The following is a 13,138-nucleotide window of genomic DNA, read 5'->3' as shown; positions in this document are numbered from 1 at the left end:
TGAATGTGTAATCATGTCATCCAGCACGTCCACAACCACCATTGAAAGCCTCCGGGCCATGTTCACCCCCCATGGCTTGCCTGACGTCCTTGTCAGCGACAATGGACTGTGTTTCACCAGCTCGGAACTCAACGAGTTTATGACCCGCAGTAGCATCAAGCATGTCAGGTCTGCTCTGTTTAAGCCTGCGCCTAACGGTCAAGCGGAGCGGGCAGTCCAAACAATCAAGCAGGGCATGAAACGCGCGACGGACGGCTCCCTGCAGACCCGCTTGTCTCGCATCCTGCTCAGTCACCGGACGCAACCCCACTCGCTCACCGGGGTTCCCCCGGCAGAATTGTTAATGAAGGGAGACCTCAAAACCAGGCTCTACCTAGTCCACCCGGATCTCAATGATCACGTGGAAACCCGGTAACACCGGCAGAACATGTACCACGATCGCGCGGCTGTTTCACATGACATTGATGTTAACGACCCTGTGTTTGTCCTGAATTACAGTCATGGTCCCAAGTGGCTTGCTGGCACTGTTTTGACCAAGGAAGGGAATAGGGTATTTATAATCAAACTGTTAAATGGCCAAACGTGCAGAAAGCATTTAGATCAGACCAAAATTCGATTTACTGACAACCGGGAATGACTTGAAGAGGACATCACCATCGACGATCCACCAACACACACCCAACCAGCGATCGGCCTCGCTGTCAATCACGAAGATGAACCCACCATTCCTGACAGTCCGATCAGACCAGCTGCAGTGCAGTGCAGCAATGGTCCGGCCAATTCACACACGCCAGGGTTTGAATTTGGACAATCAACCAGGGAGTGAAGGGCTCTAGATCGCCTCAACTTGTAAATAATTGTACCGAAGACTTTGGGGGGTGGGGGGTGCGGTGGGGGGGGTGGGGGGGTGGGTGGGTGGGTGTGAGAGATGTTATGATGTATGTAACTATGTAATACTTGCCAACAGAGAGCGCGACTGTTGGAGTCCTAATGGTCATCAGCACACACGTGCAGGGCCAGTATAAAAGGTTGGCTGTCATGTTATTTCGGCACTCTGGCGTTGTAATAAAGAAGACCAAGGTCATACTAAGTTTAGCTAATAGTACTTAGCCTCGTGGAGTTCTTCTATACATAACAGCCACGACGCCTTGTATTTGTCCCTCTGGCGGAACAAGGTGTTGGTGATGACAAGTTCGTGCTCTAGACATTGTCAGGAGTTGGGTACCGCTGGAGTTGGCTTTCCCTATCCCCTCTCTGTCAATCACGCCATCCCCCCCCCCCCCCCCCCCACCACGAGGTCTGTGTCCTTGCCAACCCTGGCGTTGAAGTCACCAAGGAGGATCAGTTTGTCGCCCGCGGGGACGCAAGACAGGGATTTTGCGAGGTTGGAGTAAAAACCCTCTTTGGCCTCATCAGTTGCATCGAGTGTCGGGGCGTACGCACTGATGACTATGACGCTCTGGTTCTGGGATAGGGTGAGTCAAAGAGTCATGAGGCATTCATTAGCCCCACAGGGGGAGTCTTTGAGGTGGTCAAACAGCTCATTTTTGATGGCGAAGCTGACTCCGTGGAGGCAGCGTTCTTCCTCTGGTTTCCCTTTCCAGAAGGTGGTGTAACCTCCATCTTGTTCCTTGAGCTGGCCTTCCCCTGTCCGCCGGGTCTCGCTTAGGGCGGCAATGTCGATATCAAAGCATCTAAGTTCCCAGGCAACTATGGTAGTGCGGCGTTCCGGCCTGTCGCTGTTGGAGTTGTCCATCAGTGGATGAGAAATGTGGGTTTCCAGAATGGCCTGCAGTTTGCAGGACGCTTTTTAATTTCTTTCTGCAGGTTTCCCACTGGACATCTAGCCTGATTGACAGGCTGGCTGCCTGTCTGGTAGCAAAAGCCTGCAGCACAAGGATGCATCCGAGCAAAGAGCAGGTAATGAGGCAGTGAGAGATTGCAGTCAGGAGGGTTCTCCTGGTGGTCAGGGGGTATTGTTGTGGTCAGTGGGGGGTAGAGATTGTTGGGGGTAGAGCATGGTCGCGGGGGTCAAGATGGTGGTCGGGGGAGTGGGCTGATGGTTGGGAGTGGTAAGATGGTAGTCAGGGGAAGGATATCGCATGGGGTGGGGGCGGGGGCTTGAGTCAGCGATCATGGGGGAGAGAAGCAACTAAACTTGTTGTCCGGGGGTAAACACTCGTGCTCCTCCTGACCCACAAGCAATGCTAGAATGAAGGCACCCAGTCTCCTTAAAACCCATTATCGACCAACCCATCTCCTGAGAGCAGATTGGTCACTTGACCCTTATTCTGCCTCCATTAAAACTGGAAGTTCAAGGTGAGTTGGAGTCGGATTTAAAATTTAAAAAATATTAACTTCTCACCTGAATCAAACCCACCTATTTTTAGGGCTTAAAATTACCCCCATTGTTTATTTGTTTCTTTCATTGAGGGTGAAGGTAACTCTTTTTAAAGACTTTTTCTGCACTTCTAGTTTCTTTGTGCCATACATGACTTGAACCCAGGAGAAAACAGTCGGTGATCAGTGTCATGCCTTCACCAATATTGCTTTGAAACTACTTGATAATGGGGTATTTGGGAGTGGGCCAGTGGTGATTCTCCCTCTGATTTTGTTCTCCATTCCTATAAGGAAGCACCTGCTTTCTGATGGAAGTCTCTGCTCAAATGGTAGCCCGTGGTAGAATGGCTGAGATCAGGAACTCAGAACATGGGCGATTGCAGATACAATCCCATATCCTTCCACCAGTTGTGCTATAAAGTTTCCTGCCAAAATCTTTTTATATTTTTGTACCTCATGAACTGAAGCTTTCCTTCCCATGGATTAATCTCATAATTAATATATATTGCTTTTCATCTTCAGCTGGAGTGTCCTGGACACAATATTGACATTATGAAACTGTGCCGGGAAACTATATGCAATAACAAAAATATTATGTAAATTTAGTATCAAATGTCATTTGGGTCTTTTTCATCAGTCACATCGTAGCATTTTTACAATACCACTGGACTAAGGCAGTTTAATATTTGATCTTAAGTACAAGCAGCCAATGTATGCTGCAGTGAACGTGTAGGTTCTCTGTGAGTGGTACCTCTGTTAGCTGGTCACCTCCCTTTGCCATTATCATTGATGATTCATGAGTTTTCCCAATGAACATGTGTCCCAATTAGTTTCTGACTTAATTAGTTGCCACATAATTTTAATTTTATACGCTCTGGATTTCTATTGTGGTGTAAAAATTACTTTTTTCTCAAAAATGTCATTCAGACAGTTAATAGCATTCAAAGGGATCTAAGTTAATTGGTGATGTCCCTTTCAATATATTTTTAAATGGAGATTCTTGACAGATTATTGTCATTACTAGAAAAATCAGTACCGATGGATAAGTGGTGAAAAATGGACTCAAAGTACTAGTTCTGGCAAAGCCCCTATTCTTTGCTTTAATTTTTGCTTTAGGAAAATTACAACTTTTAGACTGTCAGTGCAGCACAGTTCTCATATATGACAGTGATATCTGTTATGTATGTAAACTTTATTAGTGTATAAGACTTGCCACCAAGGAGCGCACCTGTTGGAGACCCAAGGGTCACCTGCACACCCCAGGCAAGCAGGTATAAAAGGCAGTCTACTATGCTGCTTCCTCATTCTGGAGTTACATTAAGGAGACCAAGGTCACAACAGTTTGAGCTAACAGTATACAGTCTTGTGGAGTTATTCTGAACATAACAATTGGCGACGAGTAACAGATCACGAACTTTCACGTGGTTATGGCTGCCATTGGTATTCTTGAGAGATTTGTTGAGGGTGATGATTGGGAAGCCTTTGTTGAGCGTCTTGACCAGTACTTTGTGGCTAACGAGCTGGATAAGGACAGTAATGTGATCAAGCGCAGGGCGATTCTCCTCACCGTTTGTGGGTCCACGATATATGGCCTCATCAAAAATCTGCTAGCACTGATGAAACCAACGGAGAAAACATATGCAGAGTTGTGCATGCTGGTTCGGGAACACCTCAAGCCGAAGGAGAGCATCTTAATGGCCAGGTATCGCTTTTATTCGCACCATCAGTCCGAGGGCCAGGACGTGGCGAGCTATGTCGCCGACCTAAGACGCCTTGCAGGACCGTGCGTATTTGCTGGATTTTGGGGGAAAATGCTGCGGGACTTTTTCGTGCTTGGAATCAGCCATGATGTCATTCTTCGCAAACTGCTGTCTGCCGAATCCCTAGATCTGAGAAAGGCCTTCACGATAGTCCAGGCTTTCATGTCCACGAAAGATAACACTAAACAGATATCTTTGCAGCATCGAAATTCACTGGCAAGTACGTACGTAAAATAACGTCTTCAGCAGGCAGAATTGTGCATGGCAGGGCTTACATGCCTGCAGAGGCCAGACCTAGAATGACTCAGAGTCCGCTGTGGGGCGTGAATACGATCCATTAACACCATGCGGGGGTAATCATCGGGCCCATCAATGTCGATTCAAGCACTACATGTGCAAGGGCTGTGGAACAATGGGGCACCTCCAGCGAATGTGCAAACGTTCTGCAACTTACCACGTGGCACAGTCGGCAGAAGATGACTGATCTGGCGTGGATCACGCTGAACGAATAAAAGAGGCAACTCAACTCGAGGCTGAAGTGTATGGGGTACACACCTTCACCACCAAAAGCCCTCTGATAATGTTGAAAGTCAAATTAAACAGCATTCTAGTTTCCATGGAATTGGACACGGGGGCGAGTCAGTCAATTGTGAGCCAGAAGGCTTTTGAGAAACTGTGGGGCAACAAGGCACAAAGGCCAAAACTAAGTCCGATTCACACAAAGCTGCACACTTACACCAAAGAGCTCATACCAGTCATTGGCAGTGCGGCAGTAAAGGTATCGTACGATGGAACTGTGTATGATTTATCACTATGGTTTGTACCAGGCGATGGCCCAACGCTGTTCGGCAGAAGCTAACTAGGAAAGATCAGATGGAACTGGGACAACATCAAAGCACTGTCTTCGGTGGATGATGTCAAGTGTTAAACAAATTCCCGTCGTTATTTGAGCTAGGCATCTTGATCACTGGTCGCAACACCACCGAACACTTGCACAATCTGGAAGAGGTTCTAAAGTGACTGTACAGAGTGGGACTCAGGCTGAAACACTCCGTGTTTTTTCCTGGCACCAGAAGTCGAATTTTTGGGGAGAAAGATTGCAGCAGACCACAGAATGTGACGGAGCTGCATTCCTTTCTGGGACTCAACTATTTTGGTAACTTTCTACCGGGGTTGAGCACTTTGCTGGAACCTTTGCATTTATTGCTACAAAAGGGTGATGACTGGGTTTGGGGTAAATCTCAAGAGGCAGCCTTTAATAAAGCCAGAAACCTGCTAAGTTCTAACGAGTTACGTGTATTGTATGACCCGTGTAAACGTTTAGTACTAGCTTGTGATGCATCTTCGTACGGGGTCAGTTGTGTGTTACAGCAAGCCAATGTGTCAGGCAAACTGCAACCGGTTGCATATGCACCCAGAAGTTTATCTAAGGCTGAAAGAGCCGACAGTATGGTTGAGAAAGAAGCATTAGCATGCGTATACGGGGTTAAGAAAATGCACCAATACCTATTTGGACTCCGGTTCGAGCACGAAACCGGCCACAAACCGCTCATTTCGCTGTTCTCAGAAAGCAAAGGTATAAACACCAATGCTTCATCCCGCATCCAAAGGTGGGCACTAACATTATCTGCGTATGACTATGTAATCCGCCACAGACCAGGCACTGAAACTGTGCTGATGCCCTCAGTCGGCTACCATTGCCCACCACCGGGGTGGAAATGGCGCAACCCGCAGACTTCCTTCTTGTAATGGATGTTTTTGAGAGCGAGGGGTCACCCGTCACAGCTCGCCTGATCAGGATTTCGACTAGCCAGAACCCTGTGCTTTCTCTAGTAAAAAGTTGCATCCTTAATGGGAGCTGGTCGGCTGTTCCCGGGGAAATGCTAGATGAAATTAAGCTATTTTACTGATGCAAGGATGAAATGTCCATCCATTCGGATTGTCTCTTATGGGGGAATCACGTGGTTTTGCAAAACAAAAGGCAGGTAAACGTTTATACGCGACTTACACAGTACCCACCCAGGCATAGTCATGATGAAGGTTATCGCCAGGTCGAACGTTTGGTGGCCCGGCATTGACTCGGAATTGGCGTCATGCGTACACCAATGTAACACGTGCTCACAGTTGAGCAATGCACCAAGGGAGGCCCCACTGAGTCTGTGGTCATGACCCTCCAAACTGTGGTCCAGGGTCCACGTAGATTTTGCTGGCCCCTTTCTAGGAAAGATGTTCTTTATAGCAGTGGACAGTTACTCTAAATGGATTTAATGTATAATAATGTCATCATGTACGTCCACTGCCACCATTGAAAGCCATGTTCGCCACCCATGGTTTGCCCGACGTCCTTGTTGGTGACAATGGACCATGTTTCACCAGCTCGGAATTCAACAAGTTCATGACACACAATGACATCAAGCATGTCAGGTGTGCCCCGTTTAAGTCCGCATCCAATGGTCAAATGGAACAGGCAGTCCCATCTATCAAGCAGAGCTTGAAACGCGTGACGGACGGTTCCCTGCAGACCCGGTTATCTCGGGTTCTGCTCAGCTACCGGACGCGACCCCACTCGCTTACTGGTGTTCCCCTGCAGAATTGTTAATGAAGAGAGCACTCAAAGCCAGGCTCTCCTTAGTCCACCCGGATCTCAATGATCATGTAGAAACCCAGTGTCATCGGCATAACGTGTACCATGATCGTGCGGCTGCATCGCGTGACATTGAGATTAATGACCCTGTGTTTGTTCTTAATTACGGTAATGGTCCCAAATGGGTTGCTGGCACTGTTTTAGCCAAGGAGGGGAATAGAGTGTTTGTTGTCAAACGTTTGAATGGACAAACATGCAGAAAGCACTTGGATCAGACCAAACTGCGATTCACTGACAACCAAGAACAGTTTGAAGAGGACATTACCATCATTGATCCACCAACACGCACCCAAGCAGCGACCGACCTTGTTGTCAACCAAGAGGATGAACCCACCATGCCTGACAGTGCGATCAGACCAGCCACGCTTCAGTGCAGCAATGATCCGACCAACTCACCCATGCCAGGACTTCAACTTAGGCGATCAACCTGGGAACGTTGAGCCCCGGATCGCCTCAACTTGTAAATAACTTGTATCTAAGACTTTGGGGGGAGTGATGTTATGTATGTATGTGTGTAAGACTTGCCACCAGGGGGCGCACCTGTTGGAGACCCAAGGGTCACCTGCACACCTCGTGCAAGTAGGTATAAAAGGCAGTCTACCATGCTGCTTCCTCACTCTGGAGTTACATTAAAGAGACCAAGGTCACAACAGTTTGAGCTTACAGTATACAGTCTTGGGGAGTTATTCTGAACATAACAATATCACCATGAATAAAACTAGGTAGAAGTAGAGCTAGGTAGCGTTTTATGCTTCCTGCATACTGCAGATACACATACTTGCTTTTAGAGCGAAGTGAGAAGACAGCACCAGGTTATACTGCCCCTGTACCATTTTCTAGTCAAAAGAGAACTTGCAGATAGGAGCCAAAGATTTGGTGGAAGTGTGCTGATGGGCAACAAATTAAATCGGATTTCCAGATCTCAGCCTAATCTCAGGATTCCTGCAGACCTTGAAAAGGACAGGCCTTACAAGGCCAACAGAGGGGCTTGAGACGAAGACTGCCAATGTTAGGATTTGCCACAGCCTCTGCCCTCAAAAGGACACAATGGGATAGAAATTTTACCTCATTACATCCATTTTCCAGGTGATAAACAAGAGCAAAAAAGAACAATTTCACAGCTCCAAAGACACCTGAAATATGTCTGACCCCCTATATGTTCAGGCGATTTTTCAAATGTCCCTGGTGGCCACCTACAACAGGTCTGTTTTTGTACCCCTTCCTGAAATTGGGCTGCAATGACACCAGGGCTGCTCTGCTCAGGTTTTCATGCCGTGGATGTAGCCTAACAAGGTATGTTTTTGGTTTTAAAAGCTTTCATTCAGAGCCAAGAGAAGCAGGATTGCCAACCTCTCTGAGTGCAGTGATCGTTCCCAGCGCCCATTTGGTATCGGAAACCGTCAATTTTGCCCCAATGTATCCTTGACTGCGAGAATAGCAGAAGTGGGGAGGAGCTGTGGGTTCAGGCCACAATCTCATCCTGGACCCCCGAAATTGAGAGATTTCAGCAATACTTGCAGTCCCCTTATATAAAAGGGACCATCGAGAACACATCAGTACTATTAGTGATGGGGCCTTGAAAGCATACTGACCCCGTCCCCCTCACTCCAGTCCTGGCAGCAGTCAGAAATTTTCCAGTAGCTTGGGACAAGAGGGCTGTCAAGATGTGCCCATAATGACTTGGAAACCCGCCGAAGGATATGCTCATGGTGTGACCATCCCCCTGATTCCATCTACTCTGTAATTGATGGTCCATGTAAAACTCAGTTACCAGCCTGTGGTGAATTTTATAATTTTCTTACAGAAAAACAGCTAGGGTCTTTTTAAACTTCAATTTACTGCTGATACAGGAAGTAGTGGAACACCAAACACCAAATCCCAAACTGTCACAGGCTGCACTTGGGTTATACTGCAGACATCTTTTTGCTGTGATGTTGAAATCCTTTTACAATGATGTAAAGTGTACAATATAATTGGTCTATTAAACTCCAGGAATACCTCTCAGGATTTCTGCAGAGCCCTCGAAACCCATTGCTATTTTATAGAAACATCTAAATTCATAATACCTCATTGTAGAAAATGATAAGTAACATAGTTCAAAATAATGGGCCGGATTTTGTGGTCAGTGTACTTACACTAACTTTTTATGGAGAGTTTAGTTCATATATATCAGATACGTACTGCAACTTCACGTGATTCAATACATTACCTACCCATTTGTTACAGGTGCATTTTCCCATAGACGTTCTATGGGCTTTTATACCCTTAGTTCCTGTCAGCCAACTATCAGAAGAGCGCAGCACCCTCTTTGGGAGATTTGGGATCTGTGAGAACCAGGCAAGCAATCTTCTTAACCAACCAGATTGAAGAATTGTTAATGAGCAGCGCAGAATCTGAATTAGGAAGTGTAAGTTAGAATAATGAATTCAGTATCAAATCAGGTACAGAAAGTGAAAAAGAGAGGGAAAGAAAGACTGGATTAAGAGGAAGAGAGGTAAACAAAAAGAAAAAGTTAAAAAAATTATTGAACATTTAAAAAAAATCTCCAACAATGATTCAAATCTGAAGGAATGAGACTTCAGGCTTGTAAAAGTTAACTTTCAGTGCCAGAGAGATTGTTTGGCAGTAATTAAGACTTACCACACCATTAAAGGGTACTTACACTAACTTTTTATCGAGAGTTTAGTTTGTATATATCAGGTGCGAACAGCAACTTCATGTGATTCAATACATAAGAATGGTGAGTCCCTTGGTAAGATATCGTTATTGCACAGCTTATATAGAGGAGTAGGGCTTTCTCTGTCAGCAACTTCCTGATTTCCACACTTAATTGAGCATGTGCGGTCGCTAGACGCTCTCCGATTTCCATGTAACTAACGGTGAGCACTGTTAGCCTTAGTGGACTCGGAAATTTTCAGGCAGCTGAACAGGCATTAAGCCCCTTGCATACCCTAATTGGAAAATTTGGTTGCCCTGGGCGGAGCAGGCATGGGACTGCTCCACTCAGATTTTCCAAGCGTGGCCCCTACTAAAAAGGTCATTTTGATTTTTTTATTTAAATTCATGTGGAGCCAGGAGAATGAATGCTCATCCTGGCTCCACAGCACTCACGATGTCCGCTGGCAGCCGTGATCAACTTCCCCCCTCCCACTGTCCAGCTTTCCCCCTTCCGGCTCTTACTCAGAGTCCCTCCAGTGATACAAGCGGCCTGAAATTTGTCTTCATAACCTGGCTGCGAAGGCTTGAGATGAGGGCACATCTAAAATGATTGAAACAAGGTCAGGACCCAGTTGCGGGTCGGCCTCTGGCCTTCTGATTGTGGCGCCGCTGCCAGTATAGAGAGCTGCAGTGAAATGGCTGTCGTGCTAAAAATGTATTGTGCAAAAAAACAAAAATAAAAAAACGCCAAAGGGTCAATATTCGGTATCGTCCCATTTGGGGTGGGAACAGAGGTGAGGTGGGACTTCCTGCACCCAGCGCACAAGTCCCGCTTCAGCCGCAAAATTGGGGGTACCACCCCTGAGAAGTGGTGGAGTGCAATCTCCGGCGCTCCACTTCCTCTCGGGGGCGGGACCAGGGCGGTAAGCGCGTATATTTTCCAGCGTTCTCCGCGTAGCACTGGCTCGAGCACAGGGCCCTTCCCTTCCATTAAAAGGGAGGGCACACTAAGCTCTGCAGTGGGGCGAGGGGCCTCCACTAGGCCACCGTGGATGCGGGGTGCTATGGCCGCAGCCCGGCACAGAAGCGGAGTGCCGGGCTGCACCATCGCGGCACAGACCCCGCAAAATACACCACGAAAGGCCAGGCCGGTAAGCCGGCTGGGAACCTACCCTTTACTTTTTGCCCCGCGAGCGGAGTGTGGCCCGGTTCGTGACCCGCGAGGCTAGCGCTGACATTGCCGAGCAGCGGCCTCGCAAGGCACTGCCCAATTTCATATGCAGGGCAAAAACAGGTCGCTGCGCACGGCGATGGCGCAGCAACTCAGGGCACTACAGGTGGGAGCAGGTTGCTGCCGGTTTTCATCTCTGCTAACTTCTGCAAAATGTTATGGTGCCGGTACCAATGCCCTCCCGGGCGAGAAATCATTTGCACCCCAGGGGGCGCTAACGTGAGGCTCAAACAATACAAATTTCTCCCTCCCCCCGCCCCCCCTCTCCAAAGGCTTTCTTTAAATTTCCATATCTAGTTTATGAAGGAGGGAAAATATGAACACTCATTCGCTAAGAGGTGCTGCAGTGAAACCACAAAATAAATCATTTATTGTAGTAGAATTTTGATAGCTATGTATAACGATTTTTTAAAATTGATTAAACTAAAAACTGCAGTGTATTCTTTGAGATTTAAACCAAAGCTAAGATTTTTATCAATAAGAATGGCATTCTTGTACAACATAGTTAAATATTTAAAATGTAATTAGTTTAGAAACTGCATGCATTCTCAAAGCAGTCATTAATTTCATAAATAGTTTTACATGAAGACTTATTGTTTGGAGTTCCAATGTTAAAATAAAACTACAAATCACCAATTCTGGAAATATTTCCACAGCTGCTATAATATGTTATGCTTACATGTGATATTTTGCATGTACTGAATTCTTTTCAAATGAAAAATAAGCTTACAACATTAATAATCTTGGCTAATCCTTCAATGTTGCCCTGATTATAAATGATTTTAAAAGCTAGAATCAAAAACGTTTTTTGATGGACAGGATTCTATGGCATTACAACTGCTGCTACTGTAATATGAAAATTGCTGGTAGAAATTTTAGCCTTCATATCATACCAGTTCTATTGAAGCAAGTAAATGCTGATCGTCTACCAAATAAGGATGATGGATCCGACACTGACAATCTCATCCTAATTAGACAGTTTGTGGAACTGATAATCAATGGCCAGTTTTACTATTACCTAGAACACAAGCAGCCTTTGTTTAACTCCCAATATAGCTTCGGAGAACCACATCTACCATTGACTTGCAGTTTTACGTGACAGATACACAAAGACACAGTAGATCATTACCATGAAGTCAGAATTCAGCATAGCATTCTGAAAACCTCTCATCATTATATGTAGCTCCCAAGGCTAGTAGTACCTCACTGCTCAGAGGTAACTGGCTCAGTAATTTTCCTAGTCATTAAACCAGTTGGCTGTTCTTCGTAGTTATATTTCTACCAGCAAGCCTATTAACTGTTGTAAACAGCAGGGTTTATCCTTTCTCAATTTCCATTTTAGAAGCATTCCTAACTGGTTCCATTAAAAATGTATCAAAATAGATGAATGAGCATAAAATGATTTACTGAATGGAAATGGTAGCATTTTAGTTATGTTACTGGACTAGTAATCCAGTGGCCTGGACTAATAATCCGGAGATATGAGTTCAAATCCCACTACGGCAGCTGGGGAATTTAAATTCAGTTAATTAAATAAATCTGGAATTAAAAAAAGCTAGTATCAGTAATGGTGACTGTTGTGTATGAATAAAGAGTCTGACCAGATACTGTGAGCTCAAAGTAAAGTGTGACCTTAGTCTTTTATTACGGGTCTCCAGAGTGCCTCTCTAGCCTGTGAGGCCTCCTTAAGTATAGGTGCTCCCAATGGATTGTGGGATCCCTTGGGACTCCATGGGATGAGCCCTCTCTGCTGGTTAAACAAGGTACTTGCAGGTTTACATATATAACAGCGGCCATGATTGTTGTAAAAACCCATCTGGTTCATTCAGGAAATCTGCCACCCTTACCCGGTCTGGCCTATATATGACTTCAGATCCACAGCAATGTGGTTAACTCTTAACTTCCCTCTGAAATGGCCTTGCAGGTTACTCAGTTGTATCAAACCGCTAGGAAAACTTTCACCTCACGGACTTCTGCGGCTCACCACCACATTCTCATGGGCAATTGGGGATGGGCATTAAATGCGGGCCTTGCCAGCGACGCCCATGAATGAATTTTTTTTTAAACTTACTAGGTTCGAAGATGATCCCTAATATTCAAATTTAGGTATTTGCTATCTGCTGATTAACTGGACATTTATCTAATGGCTGTTTGTGGGATCTTGCTGATGCAGAATGGTTGCAGCATTTGTCTGCCTAAAAAACAGCCATTACACTTCAATAATTCACTGTGTGAGTGCTTTGAGATATTTTGATGTGATAAGCATTGTATAAATTGTAATATTATTGCTTATCTTTTCATTCAGATTCTGAGTGTACGACTACATTTGGAATAATTTCAAGACTCCAGAAGTAATAACATATCTATAACATTATCCCAAACAGAGCTGGAATTCTGCTAAGGTGAGAGGGAAAAAATGTTAAAGAGATGTATAAGCCATTATTGCTTAGGCTTGAGAATGCTTTTTTATAGGATCCTTCAGAGGGAAGGGAAAATTTATTGTTT

At 45.6% G+C, this 13,138-nt stretch overlaps 1 protein-coding gene across 1 annotated transcript in view; it reads right to left on the bottom strand.

The window, feature by feature from the left end:
* gfra1b (gdnf family receptor alpha 1b) overlaps positions 1–13,138 on the bottom strand; it is a 367,204-nt gene that overhangs the window by 232,610 nt on the left and 121,456 nt on the right. The gene's annotated exons all lie outside the window — the stretch shown is intronic.

Source organism: Pristiophorus japonicus, chromosome 3 (assembly GCF_044704955.1).
Source record: "Pristiophorus japonicus isolate sPriJap1 chromosome 3, sPriJap1.hap1, whole genome shotgun sequence".
NCBI classification, from domain to species: Eukaryota; Metazoa; Chordata; class Chondrichthyes; family Pristiophoridae; genus Pristiophorus; species Pristiophorus japonicus.
The sequence above is the reverse complement of the archived record's forward strand: the minus strand, read 5'-3'. Positions and strand labels throughout refer to the sequence as shown.